Genomic DNA, 14,869 nt, shown 5'->3' with positions numbered 1-14,869 from the left:
TCACATGGGGCAGGGCTGTGGCTCAGCAGGTAGATTGGTCGTGCACCAATCAGACGGTCGGTGGTTTGATCCCCGGCCCCCACAGTCTACATGTCGAGGTGTCCTTTGGCAAGATACTGAACCCCAAATTGCTCCCAGTGGCTCTTCCATCGATGTGTGAGTGTACGTATGAATGGTCATCGCTCCTGATGAGCAGGTGGCGCCTTGCATGGTAGCCTCAGCCACCAGTGTATGAATGTGTGGGTGAATGAATGCTGACTTGTGTTGTAAAGCGCTTCAAGTGGTTGCTTAGACCAGAAAAGCGCTGTATAAATACAGTCCATTTACCATTTACACTGGCATATCTCTGTCATAAACTCACTGGGGGACTGTAGGAAATGCATTAGTGCAGTTCTACATCTTAGGATAGCACAGACCTGCAGTAAAATGTGTCAAAAGTAATGTGTCATCGACTGGGACAGTAAATGTGTAGGATTTAGGGGACCTACTGGCAGAAATGGAATATAAGAATCATTATTGTGTATTCTGTTTTCAATATGCTGTTTATATGAGCGTATAATCACCTGAAAATAAAAGTTGTTGTGCTTTTGTTACCTGAGAATGAGCCCTTTATATCTACAGCCACTGTAGTTCTTCTTACAGTGTATGCTTGGTGAGATGAGGTTTATTCAGTTGGTTGCATCCTCTGCGCTAGATGTCACTAAATCATACGCACTGGAACTTTAAATTCAATGTGCAATATTGGCAAATGATGGCAAAATGAATAGTTTCAATTGAAAAGTGTTTCATTCCTTTGAGATGTTATTTTCATGCCGTTCCTACAAAGAGAGGACGCGTCGCGAGTGAAGCTCTCTCTCCCTCCGTCTAATAATCATAAGCTTTTGTTCAGGTTTTGATGCAGTAATTCAAAGTTTTACTGCTGTAAACACACTACTGAATTCCAAGTTTTCATCCAATTTATCAGTGCCTCAACAGACCTGACAAAGGGAAGTTGTTTTCTGCCTGGATGGAAATCAAACCAGAGGTGTCTTTTCTGGGGGAGTGTGTTTTCAAACCCAAAGCCAATTAAAAAAAACAGCCTCCAGTTCCAAAAGAGCCTTGTTATCCAACACTTCCTGAGGAGCGTTTCTGCAGATCTCGATGAGTGTGAGACAGAGGTGTGGCTAAATGCAATAATTTCGAGACCATCATGCTTCCTTAATGTGAGATCTTTCTGTATTAAATCAGGGGCGTGTTTTTAACCCTGTGAATGGGTTTTAAGAGCCAACACACACACACACACACACACACACACACACACACACACACACACACACACAGGAGAATCAGTTTATACACAGTAAGTTGTAAATTTCGTTAAGTGTTACTGCTGAGAGATTGCTCAAAAGATGCCTCCATCTTATTTATACTGACCATAGTTATCTATTACATTCAGAGCCTGATAGTGGGGGAGGATGCTGGGACACCTGGGACGGTGCCATTCTGATCCCTCAACCAATTTCATGTCAGTTAGGAGGCTGCTTTGATGGAAGTAGAAGATAACAGGCGGCCCCAAGTGTTTTCAAATATTATATTAAGTTATATAAGAAGTTTTAATGTGTAATATAAATAAAATAAATAAAGATTTTGGTTAACAGTTTCACCTCGTAACCTGTGACTCAAATCATCGCAAAGAAAAAGTCAATTATGTTGGAGTCAAGATTATATTTGTTCAGCACAGTTTATTTCTAAAGAAATGCACAAATGTCATAAAATAGATAAATAACAATGCTGAAATGTGTATAATACAAACTTTATGGTGGAATAGATCAAAAGTCTGTAATAATATTAGTGGCTTGAGTTTTTATTTAAACTTCCAATTAAGTCACCACTTATGATTTTACATTATGACAATATTTAATGTAAAAATGTAGAAAATGATTTGCACAAATAACAAATAAACAAATGTGTGCAACTAATTGGCCATTTCAGAAACGAATAGGACTGTTGTGATGTCCTTCAGTCTTGAACTTGACTTGGTCTGAGCTAAGGTAGGTTTAACACAGCCTTAGGTACAATTCAACAGTGGGAAAGTGGAAGTAAACTGATCACACAGCGCAGAGAAGAAGGGCATGAAGGATCTTACCTGCAGTGAAGGAAAAGGCAGCACACAGCGTCCACTGAGACCCGAGACAGCCCCGACATCTTTGTATTTAAAGTTTGAGAAGTGAGAAGAGTGTTACTCCTGTTGTGTCGGAAGTGAGGAAGTACATGTAGCAGGTGTTAGTCTTGGTGTATGAATATTGCTGTAGTCTCATGAGGAGTAAAAGTGGTTTTATATTTAAATAAGAACAACTCTGTCTTTTCCCTCGTACCGCTTTTACACCAAAATTAGTGGGTCTACATGGGTTTTTTTAAACGTGGGTCAACCTGCTAAAAATCACCTATTGACCCCATTCAACACTTCCTGCAGGCAAGATAGCAAGTCTGTGATTTTTATCTGAAGCGTCACGTCGGAAACAGTTGTAACAGAAGAGAAAACAACAATAGAGCCATTGTGAACGACGCATCTGTGAAACGGATAATTTCTTTTCAGCGTCACACCCTCCGCGTAATGACTCGTTTCACTGTCATAATTTGAGCCATTCAGTCCAATAACATTCGGAAAGTCTTGAAGAGCTGCATGGTTAATTTATTTTATCCCACTTTAAGTTAGCTGGGCGCTAAACTGGAAGTTAGCCGGCTCGGTCGGCGATCCAGGTATTTTCACAGCCGGGAAGTCGAGCTTTTTTGGCTTCAAAACACCACTGAGCATCTTTCATAGGAATGAACAGCGCTCCACCTCCAACACTGTGTCCTGTAATAACCGGTCCTTAATGGATGGCATCCCAATATCCCTTCTTTATTTACCCGCCACCACCGGATGTTGACAACGCGTCATCACTTCACGCGGTGGAATTAAGTGTGTTCACCTGGGGCTCACGTTTAGATCTATCTATTTTTTCCTATAATAACCGTACCAATAATGGATGTTCGAGGCTGTTACTGTTAGATATTTAGCAATTTTTCAAAAATATGATAATGACATATCAACAATTTGTAATTGTTGCTAACAATCAACGACTACAGTGGCACCCAGTACAGCGCATAATTCAATCAAGCCTAATCCAATATCAAACTCAATGTCCCATAACTGCTTAACCATAAATTAAGCTCACCAGATCTACAATACGCATCAAATTGTACTCACTCATAGATAACAACCATCTAAACACACCAGATTTTTTCATCAAGATCCATGCATTATTCCCTGAGAAATGAATGAAGCCACTGAAAAAGCTCTATCTCGCAATGTTAAAGGAAAGAAGAAATTCCTGGGTCCGTGCCTTTATCCCAATATGCACCAAAAATGAATGGGGTCTATTCTGGGCTGCAACCCGTCCTCCAGCCAAGTTTTGTGGAAATGTGTTCAGTAGTTTTTGTGTAATCCTGCCGACAAACAAACAAACAAACAAACACAGGTGAAAACATAACCTCCTTGGCAGAGCTAACAAACAATGTTGATTCAGATCCTTTTTTTTAAAATTGTGACCAAGCTATGTACGAAGCATGTCACTTCCTGGTGGTCTCTGCTGCACAAACGCTGATCAAATATATTTTTTTAACAGGTATTGTTACTTTCAAATGAATTGAAAAATCTAATTTGATGTTTACCAGAGACACTGATGTCGCTTCTATGAGTGAACACACAGAAAGCTGAGGGCCGCCTACAGAAAGTCAGACATTCACCAGAATGGTAGTGTTTTTTTGTGCGATGTGCAGAGTAGCAATAACTTCTTTGAGAGACAACAGCAGCTGTTCAGTGTGTTACACTCCACTTACAAACGTCCATGTTGTTTACACACCGACAGGAAGAGATGTGTGTTTGTGGCCGTTGACCAGGCAAACACTTCAGACTGGATGATCACCGACTGTATCCAGCTTCAACCAGTGAACTTGTGACTTGTGTGGAGTTGTTAGAAAAGTTACTGAATTCTTCTCGTCCGTGTCTTCATTTATTCCACAGTGAGCTGCCAGCGTGCAGAACGCTCACAGTTTACGCACTCGAGCATTTACTCGTTGTAAGTTCAAGGTTTTTCTTTTCATACTTTTCTATAGTGCTTAAAAACAGTCGATATATGACTCTGCCTTACATACTTTAAGTGCTGGTGTTACTATATAACTGTTGGAGATATACACAAATAGTATAACGTCTTCATGAGAGCTGAGAGCCAAACAACATGTTCGAGTGATGGTATGTACAGGTGGTGCAATTTAACAGAAAAACAAATCAAATCTTTGCCTTTTTCATCAGTGAATTATTGCTGTAGAGGGAAATGTACTGTATTTACCCTCGCTATCATAAAGAGGAATATACTGTGTATTATTTTTATTTGATGATTACGTATTTTGACAATTTTATACCAGAGTTAGATTTGGTTTTATTGACTCGTAACTCCCGATGTTACCCAGGCGGCCATCTAAAACGTCTGCTCAAATAAAAACATGTTTATGCAGTGGGACACTGCTGCTGAGGAAGAACTGCTGCGTTCTGATTTTACTCCTTCTAACATAAATCCACACACGGACATTACGTTATACATTACTAGATTAAGGTTATCCAGTTACTTACTGAAAAAGTGTGTTTTATCTGCGGGCACTGGCCTCTTTGCTTACCGGTTAATCTCTTCAAGTGGACTGCATGTAGTTCATGAGGTCTCCTACCACTAGCTTTGATTCCACACATGTCTCTTCCCTTTGAGGCCGTCCATCCATCTGAAAAATTTAGAATGACACTGAGCCTGTTTGATATTTCAAAAGGTGGTTTGCTTTCACTGTAAGTCCCTTTTAACCACATATTGAAAAGAAAAAAAACTGTTTCTGACAGCAAGAGTTGCGAATGTCTTTCTTTCTTTGAAGGGGCGCTGTGTAGTTTCTGAGAAGAAATTCAAACTCAGAATTTTAATACTGACAATACTATCAAAATAATTATTTTTTTTCCATGACTGAATAAACAAGCTGTTTTCAGAAGAAAATAAGGTCCCAGAACACGGTTTGAAGCTAGAAAGGTGGCAGGGTCCGCCAAATATAAACAAAGTAAAAATGGTATGAAGTCATGTTGACCTTGAAGGTCAGTTTGTTTATTCAGTTTATTCAGTCATGACAACGAAGAGAGTTTATTTTAGTTTGTTTAGGCATAAATATAATTTTTTTTTTTTTTTTTTTAAATGTGGACAGATTTTTTTTTTCTTCCTGGAATAATTCAAAAGAAAAATGTGTTTTCTGTGACCCGAGGTTGTGATCCAGTGAAACAAATAAATAAATTAAATTAAATAAAATAAAGAGAGAGATTGTTATTTGAGATTAAAGGGGCACTCTGTAGTTTTGGAGAAGAAATTCAAATTCAGAATTTTAATAACAATAATATTATTGAGGTAATGATACAAACTCAAATATATATATTTTTTCTTCCATAACTGAATAAACAACCTGTTCTCAGAGGAAAATAAGGTCCCAGAACACTGCTTGAAGCTAGAAAGGTGGCAGGGTCCGCCACATGTAAACAAAGTAAAACAGTATAAACTGTGTTTTCCTTTAAAATCGGTTTGTTTATTCAGTCATGAAAATTAAGAGAAGTTGTTTATTTAGTTTGTTTAGACGTAAGAAATCCGTCAATAAAGATCTTTTTCTTTCATTTCAATTTCATCCCCAAAACTACATAGTGCACCTTTAAAGTTCGAGTTTAAAATTATTAATTTTTTTATGGCCTGAAAATGGTTTCTTGTCTGTCTGGTTCTCATGTTTTCTAGTACCGTCTTTGATCTAGTGGTGCTATAGCGACCCACTATAATCAATAGAAATGTTCAGAGAGTGGCCTCGGAAGAAAACCAAGGCCCTCCCACCTAGTTTCAAAGTGTCCTCTGAGATTTGAAAGCTTGGCAGCGAGGCATCCATCCCCGTCCTCCTTTACTGGAGGCGACTGTGAAATATTTTGGTCCCTGTGAATAAATCTGAGACTCATTTGTGGAAGCTAACACTTCCTCTTTGTATTAAAATCTTACTTTTAGAAATTCTTGATATTGCCTTAAAATAAACTTTCGTCTTGGCCATTAAATGTTTGCTGCTCTTTCCTTCCCAGTGCATGTCGAAAGAGAAAAGGTGCTTCCCTAAAATCCTCACTGTATAACCGAGGGTGAAAGCTGTTTTGTCCCTTTGGAAGGGATTCATTTCCACATGAAAAGGGAAGTACTGTCCAATCCCTTTATACATGTCCGTTTAGTTTGCCTAACACAATAGTAGACCGACGAAAGGCAAAAGCCTTTGCAGTGTGAATATAATGCATGGCACATATACGGAGCGCACATCTATTGTTACTGTTGCTTTGTAACATACATCAGACAAGACAAGACACAGTTTTGAACACATCAGACTCGCTGTCTGACCCCTTGGGGACAAATTCCTGCATACACAGGACGGGTAAGGAGTGTACGCATAATTTGTCAATGTTGCCTTTTTTATAATGTCCACCGGTCTCTCCCTGTCCCCGCGGTGTGGCCCATCTGTTTTCTCTGCTGATACTGAACATGTGTAAAACATACGGAGCCGAAGAGAGATATGGGCTTTTTATTCTTTAATGTATGCTATGCTCTTGGGCTTTAATGGTGAAGTTTCTGGTTCATGTTTTGTGTATTCAGGCACGCTCCCTGCAACACCGTAGGTAGCCTGGGAAGCGAATGCAGCAAATATGTCCCTGCATTTAATTTTAGTGACTATTCCTGACTTTAATCTACGAGTCTAAAAAAAGGCACCGCGCTACAGAATGCATGAATCAAGGCCTGCGTGTTCGTGCTGATAAAACTGTGTTCTGACTCCATCATTAATCTATAACATGTCTGTGGGCCATTTGTTTGATATGAAGCGCACTTTTTTGTCGAATCCTTACATCTCCAACACATTCAAGCTCCAGTCACAAATTCCTTTAAATGCTTTTTTCATTTTCATATGAAACACAGTCACAGTTACTCATTACATCATGCTTTGCCTTCGAATGTGGATGTTGAAAGTGACTGGTCTCCAATAGAGGGCACAGTTGACTGCATGGACGCGCACGGCGAGTGCGGCTGGCAGAAACTAAAGCCTCTGCCGAAGGTCTCACTAAAAAAGGAAATCTGTATTAAGGATGGAAAGTAAAGATGAGTTGTAGCAGGAGAATTTCTTTTTTTTACTGAAACAGAATGAACTATTTTCTTTGGTTCAAGAAAGTGAAGGACTGTTAATCTATCATTAACCCTCTGGTGTACCAAAATTTAAAAGAACCTTCATGTGGATGAAATGTGTGAATATGTTGCTTAGTAACTAACTTCCACGTACAGTCGCTCTGAAAGCCCCCAAGAATATTACAGAAGAGGGAAAAAAGTGGTTCGACTTGAAGTAGAGGAAAAAGGGATGGGTGGAAGCAGGAGGGGTATTGGCTTCGTCAGCCCATACAAAAATTCCACTCCTTTTTCATGTCCTTTCTTTCTCTCCCCTCCTTTTTTTCTGCATGCCCTTGACTGAAGATTGAATGGCAGAGTTGGAGATAGATTGTTGGGCAGTTGCCTTTCATGCAGATAATGCCATTTGATGAAGGCGAGTTTTTGATGTGGTCCGGGTATAATAGAAGAATCAGGCATCGAAGGCCAGGGCTGATTTTGCTTGGAGAAAAGCTGTCCTCAGTGATAACTTCATCACTGCATGTGGTCGGACGTGGGGTAAATTCAGGAAGGGGATTTAAAAAAAAAAAATGCCCAGTCAGAGCTGCAGTAGTTGGCCCCCTATTGAGCTATGGGGCCTGCAGACCATAGCTTGAAGGTCTGTGATCTACCACTGGTATTGTTAGTCTTTCTCTCTTCTCCCTCCCTCAGAACCAAAACGACTTTGCCTCAAAATGCCTTTCTAGTGGGATTAGTGGGCTGTTGCTTTTGTAATTAATGAAACTCTGCTTTCTGCGGTCTCTCCTCTAAATGCTATCATTTGAAGCCTACGAGATAGGGGTCTCACATGTTTTCTTCAATCGCACAAAAGCTAATTCAAAGTAAATGTGGGTTTGGTTTAAGACCGGGGAGGGAAGACGGCCGGAAGGCATGTGTACTTATCTCTGTGACTGGAGCTCATCGAGATGAAGTTTTCACACTTACAAAATGCTGAAGAGCTTCAATTGTGTCGATGAAATCAGCAGCTAAAGGCCTGCCAACCCCTCATTTGTCCTAACCCTATTGTATGTTAAAATGTAATCTTAAAATATATATTACAAGAACATCCTTTATGGTTTAGAACTGAAATTGGTCATATTTACTGCTGCAATGGATCAATTCAGCTACAGATGGTGGCCGGAGCAAAACAATATGAGTCAAGCTGCGTTCAACAGCAAGTCATTTCAGGCCCCTCTTGTTTATCTAACAGTGTAATTAACAGCTCGAATAACCCTTAGCTGCTACTCCTCTGTGCGAAATGACACGTTTATTTACATCAGTCCATCCCTTTGTCAGACTGAAGGTGAGAAAGTTGAGATTTGAGAGTTGGCCAAATATATGGCAGCGCACGGGAACCACAGCCTCGCAACACAAAAGAGAAGCATGTAAACAGGAAGTGCTACTGTCTTTAAAGGGGCACTATGCAGTTTTGGAGAAGAAATTAAAATGTTAATATTTACAATGTAATAACACAAACTCAGAGATATTATTTTTTTTCCATAACTGAATGAACAAGCTGTTATCAGAGGGAAATAAGCTAGAAAGGTGGCAGGGTCCGCCACATGTAAACAAAGTGAAACAGGATGAAATTGTGTTTCTTCAATGTCTTTAAGGTCAGTTTGTTAATTTAGTTTGTTTACAAATAAAACAAAACAGTCAATGAAGGTCTTTGTCTTTCTTCACCAAAACTACAGAATGCACCTTTAATTTATTAATTTATTTTTTATTATGGAGCCGACAGTTGACTGCACACTTGAACTTATGACGTCCTTTAAGTTCACATGAGGTGGAACCACAGCTGAGCTCGTAAAAAAGAGAGAATGTAAACAGGAAGTAAATACTGCTCCTGTCTTTAAAGGGGCATTGTGTAGTTTTCTGAGGAGAAATTCAAACTCTGAATTTTAATATTTGCAATATCAAGGAGGTAATAACACAAACTCAGATATTTATTTTTTCCATAACTGAATAAACAAGCTGTTATCAGAGGGAAATGAGCTGGGAAGGTGGCAGGGTCCGCCGCAAATAAACAAATAAAATAGGATGAAATAGTTTTGTCCTTTGAGGTCAGTTTGTTCATTCAGTTTATTCAGTCATGAAAATGAAGACGGTTTGTTTATTTAGTTTGTTTACACATAAAAATAATCTTAGTCTTTCTTCACCAAAATTACATAATGCAGCTTTAATTTACGGGACATTTAACGAGCAGACGGTTGACTGCGCACTTGATTATGATGTCCTTTAAGTTCACGTGGGGTCCTTTAAGGTGAATATTTCTTCTATATTTCCCTGCGTGCAGCTGCATGTTGCTCGCCGGCTGGAGGTCACACTTGACCCTCCTTTTTCCTCTTCTTAATTCACCGGCCTGTAACACCACACCGGTGCTGATAGGCAGAGCAGATGCGACGCTGAGCAAAGCGACGGGATGCGCAGTTTATCAGCTGACAAGTGCATATCGGACAAAAGAGCAGCTGAGCGGCTGGTGAGCCTCCGCATCCTCACCATCCAGTGAGTTTTCTTTAAGGGGGGGAGAAAAAAAAACCCTCCTGCGCTGCTGCTGCTGGGGCGTCAGGAAACACAAGTGTGTTACTTCTCCTCAAAGGGGGCAACTGCATTGTTGGGGAAGTATCGGCCGTGCCGAGCCGCGGGGAGGACCAGGAAGATCTGTGCGCAGAGACACGTTTCACACGGAGCTGGCAGCCGAAGCTCTTCCAGCTCCTGACAACATTAACGCAGCGCAGCATCCCCGCACTTCTCTCCGAGACGTGCGCGGTCAGTGTCGACGACCGAGCGGAGAGGTTTTCTGTGGAGATTTGAAGAAGAGGTTTCTCTGTGAACAGTTTCAACTGTGCCAAATTGGACGCGCGGCTTTGCTTTTTTTTTTTCTGTCTTTTTTGGCGAGAAAAAGGCACCGCGACGCGCCGTGCACGCTGCCGCCTGCAAGTTTGGACTAAAGCGCACCGCTGGAAGTTTATCTGCGTCTGGGCTCGGACGAGGTCGCTGAGGCTCCGTGCAGGTCAGTGTGCTCCTTGTGTTGTTCTCCCCGTCCTCGGCTCCGTATGGCGTGATTGAGATAAATGGTAGAATCGGTGGTCCTTGTTCAATAATGGTGTCTAATTTGGTCTGTGCGCTCTGTTGCAACATCCCGAGTCCCCTGACAAGACGTGGAGTCGGAACCTGCCGGGCTGCCAACCCCCTTTTCTCATCACTATCTTGATTAAATGAATTAGATCATACTTTGGTTCATACCCTGTGGATTGTTCGGAGAATTACTGTTTTAATGAGTACAAGTGTTGAGCAGGATGTGAACAGGTCCAATTTTGGGGAATGGTACGTCATAACCTGAAGTTTAACGTTGAAAAAAGACACAATATTTAAAAAAGAAAACAAAAAAAAGTCCTCTAATGTGTGCTTTCAAAAGTCTCATGTTTAAAATGCAACAATAGGTTGTGTTCCTGCCTTCTGCAGGTTAAACTCAAGTCCTTTCCTCTCCTCAGTGATGACAATAAGAACATAATCTTCCTCCCAGTCTCCGTCACCTCTCACCTCAGTGTCCTCAAGACATCTGACCAAGAGCTGACACGGTGGGATGGCTGTGCTCCAACCAGTGAATTTATCTGCACATAAAATGCTTTATAAGAGCCTGAAAGCCTCGCTGGGGTGTAAATCACCTGCAGAGATAACCCGCTCAATCCACTCATAATTCAAGTGTCGATGAGCTTGCACACACTCTTGCTAAACTGTACCAAATCTATGCTTTTCGGGCCCCTGGGTGAAAGGAGGTGGAGAAATGTCCTCGGACCCCTTGAATTTAATAGAGGGCCGCGAGGAAAGTTGAGTTTGGCACAGGGATTCAAAGCCTCTTGGGTCAGAGACGTGCCTGCGGAAAGTTTCCGGGTGGATTTTCTGCATTAGGAGAGAGGGACGGTCGCATAACGACCAATTTATGGAAATGCAGTGTTTAATTTGTGCCTAGATTTTGTGCTGTAGTAGTAGTAGAATTTATTCAGAAAGAGCTGTTAATTAAACAAAATGGTTCACTTCCTCCTTTTATTGTTTTCTCAGTGCTTGGCTAGAGCCAACGAGAAATGTTGATGTGATTTTCTCCGTGGCATGGATCTGCAAACACACGCATGGTAGCCCAGAAGGACAGCATATCTGTCCAGCTAAACAGGTTTATGGCTATTGTCCGGAGTGCTGTTGAGGAACTGCACCACTTGAGGCCATTCTCTGTTTCATATTACTGCTCTGACAGGGACTGGACTAGTGAAGTAAAACAGATCTTCAACACTTCAGGCCTCAGTAGTGACTTATGCCAGCCGAAGGGCACAAGTCACCCCCCCATCAACCCACCCTGTGGGCTACATAACAGCAAAAATCGGCTCTAAACTACCAGAGGAACAGTCTGTCTTCCTTGTGTCAGCCTGTACAGGCATTACAGTGACACTTATTGGGTGATATTGAACATGTGGTTTTGTAGCAGAGCAGCAGAACACAAGTGCAGCTGCTATACTTTATTTTCAGGCCACTGATAATAATTTAAACTGACTCTCTAGAACATCACAATCTCTGGTGCCAGTGTGTGTACAAAGCCTGATAAATGTGTTTTTGAGTTTTCACTTTCCAGATTCACACCTGGAGTGGGAACGGCGCTCTCGTGAACTATCAACATGTTTTTGCACAGAAAGCAAACCGCTGTCTGAGATCCACCGCGCCTTAATGTGGCAGACGATCGCGCTGAGACATTTAAGCTCGCTGCTGTGACCCCTTATTAAGGCTTTAGCCCTGCGCCTCAGCTTCAAACTTCATCGCCCTTTAATCCCACTAATCAAAGGAGGTGACTACAATTTCTGATGCAGCCGGGAGCAGGAGATTCTCGAGGTGGTTTTTTACTACACTCAGAGCTTAAAACCATCTAATTAATTCAGAAATATTCGAATAACTGTGTACACAACACTGCCACTCCATGTTCTTGTGCTTAAGTAATTTCCCCTTTCATTATTCCTGTGGAGAATTTAATATTCTGTGTGATGAGAACTGCCTCCTTTAGGGATAATGCCGGCTTGAGCGCTGGCCCTAAACAGTTTTATAGATTATTAAGGGGCAATCAAGATGACTTCTCTCCCTCTGTAAAAATTACTCCTCCAAGATCTGAGAGATATGGAGGAGGGTGGGGGGGTCGATGCAGAGATCTGCGCCTGTAATATCTCTTATTACTTGTTGATGCCGATAGTGGCTCAGGAGATGACCTTATGAATTAAAACATTTGATACGGCAAACAGCGTGGCCGAGTCGCCTGTTTCAACACATCAGAGCAAACACGTGAAGGTTAATGCAGCCTGACAAACTACCCACAGTTCCCTGGGCTCGACGGATCGGTTCCATGTCATATTTACTTTACATAATTGCTGCCCTCTAATCTGTTACTATTAACACACAGCCTGCGTGGCTATTGTCTGCTGCACTCTCTGTCACCTGTTTTCTCTCTCAGTACATTTTCTCTTTGCTCCCTAGAGAGCAGCCGGGCATCATGATGAATAGTTGGTGTGAAAGTAAAACATTCAACATTCACAAGATGCGTGGTGGTGGTACTCCAGAAATGTAAAGGAACCCGGCCTCGGGATGGCGGTACCTCTATTAGCGGGCGGACTTGCATGTTTGCTTTTAATGACCTTAAATCAGGGGATTATTTGGGTTTGGCGCAGCGATGTGACACTTGAGGCAAAGTTTACCCCGATGAGAAAAAAAAAATGTTTTTCCTGCAAGTTGCCAAATTATTGCTGAAAGTCACCCTAGGATTTGTGGGGGGGTGGGGAGGGGGAGGGGATTGCATGCTCTTGAAATGTGCTTAGAGTAGGGATATTTAGTGACAGCACTTGATGCATTACCACTGTGGTCCTTAACTACATTGTATGCTGCTCGAGAGAAGAAAAAAAAAAAAAACACGGTATGGATGCGAGCAGCTGAATGTGCTTCATGCTGTCTCTGAAGTCACCGCGGTGCGTTTGGAAATCGCTTTAATATAACTTATTGTTTTTACCTAATTCACAAACATCCTTTTATTAAATTAAAATATGGATGACTCAACGAGCATGAGTCACAGCTAGGAATGTAAATAGAATTTTATATTAACCTAAAGATGGATTTACATAGTGTTTTCCGTCTCGGATATTTGCTCAGTATAATGTGATACCTGCCATTGCATTTTGATTGGGAAGGAGAGTGGAGCTTCCTCAAGGGTGGCTGTTGTCGACTCACTGCATGAACTGATGCTTTGTGCGTACCATGCATTGATTCATGCGTCATACATGCAAATGGTGGCGATGCACCGTGCGTAGGTGTTAACGTTCAAAAACGTGAAGCCGGGACTTGTTTTTGGGGCTTTCTTGAGCCGTCTATGGTTTGCTCGAATCAAGAAAAGGCGAAGATTCGAAGCGTGACATCTCTTGGTTTTATTTCCAACATTTACTGCCGCTCTCTTGCCAAAAGCAGGCTGAGATGAAAGCCACCTGCGATTAGCCACAGGATGCCGTCCTGCTGGTCCAGCTCTGGGAGCAGCACCGCTTCACACTGTCGTAACCTACAGATTAACATTTATGACTCAGCATGCTCGGGTGGACTTTCTGGGTCAAGACCAAGTGGCGAGATTGAGGAGTGGGCCTGACTTTGTAACGGTGCAACTCTCACTGCATGCGCCGGGGCTGAGCCTGGCGGGGAGAGCCAAACAGAAATGTGCTTAGTTCTGTCATAGGGCGAACAAAATAGAAATGCATTGTGCTCTCTGCTTGTGAAAATTGCCCCGGGTGAATACCTGCTCCGCTGCTAGGTTCAGCGTTTGTGAAATATAGACATTATATTCAAACTCGGGAAATGTTACATATTTAAAGGACATTACAAAGAAAAAAGGCCCTCTGTCATTAACTCCTGCACACATTTGACTTATAAGTCATGATTATGTATTGTTCAGCTCGCACTAAAACATTGATGAGATGTCGTTTTATTTTTTATCAGTTAAAAACGCTTTATTCAACCCTCGCGGTGCATTAATTTGCCCAGATACTTGTGACGGATTACTTTTGCCGCTTTGCTATTATTGCACGAAGCAATATGAGCCCTGGAGGAGGTTTTCTCAGAATAGCTTCAGAGGCCTCAGGTCTGGTCTTTTGTGGCCCCTGGACAGCCCAGTGGGGAGTTTGGCGTCAGCTATGCCTGTCGATGGAGCTGCCTGACGGCCTCAATAATTCTGTTGACGCGACCTCTGTGATGCTGAAAGCTGCAGGTCTGGCGGGTGACGAAGAGCGATGGTGGGGACGAGGGTTCATGTGGGAAGCCTGTCAGCAACACCTCCTCTGTCTTTTTATTGTCAGCAGGGCGAAGAAGAAGAAAATATTGAATATCGGACCACTGAAGAGTGTAAAACTGGTGCCTTGGAGTCGGTGTAATGGTATACAGGTCAGCAATCTTTGACTTCCAGTGGTGAGCAGTGTGTATTCAGGAGCTGGGCTCAGCCAATCGCTACAGGGCAGCCTCTCCAAGTTTCACCCCTGGAAGTAGAGAAACCAGTGCGATGTTGGTGAATTTTTAGATTGATGTTTCTTTAATAAGGCTTGCAGTCTCTCAGT

General features: G+C 42.0%; 1 protein-coding gene across 5 annotated transcripts in view; it reads left to right on the top strand.

The window, feature by feature from the left end:
• Positions 1–9,700: 9,700 nt before the first annotated feature.
• LOC311257087 (teneurin-3) overlaps positions 9,701–14,869 on the top strand; it is a 156,281-nt gene continuing 151,112 nt past the window's right edge. For all 5 annotated transcript variants that reach the window (XM_084352532.1, XM_084352531.1, XM_084352530.1 and 2 more), the window contains exon 1: positions 9,701–10,263. The gene's annotated coding sequence lies outside the window, so the exon portion shown is untranslated. The remainder of the gene's footprint in view (positions 10,264–14,869) is intronic.

Source organism: Pagrus pagrus (genome assembly GCF_965226575.1).
Source record: "Pagrus pagrus genome assembly, chromosome: 5".
NCBI lineage: Eukaryota > Metazoa > Chordata > Actinopteri > Spariformes > Sparidae > Pagrus > Pagrus pagrus.
Note: the sequence above shows the minus strand (reverse complement) of the source record. Positions and strands in the feature narration are given on the sequence as shown.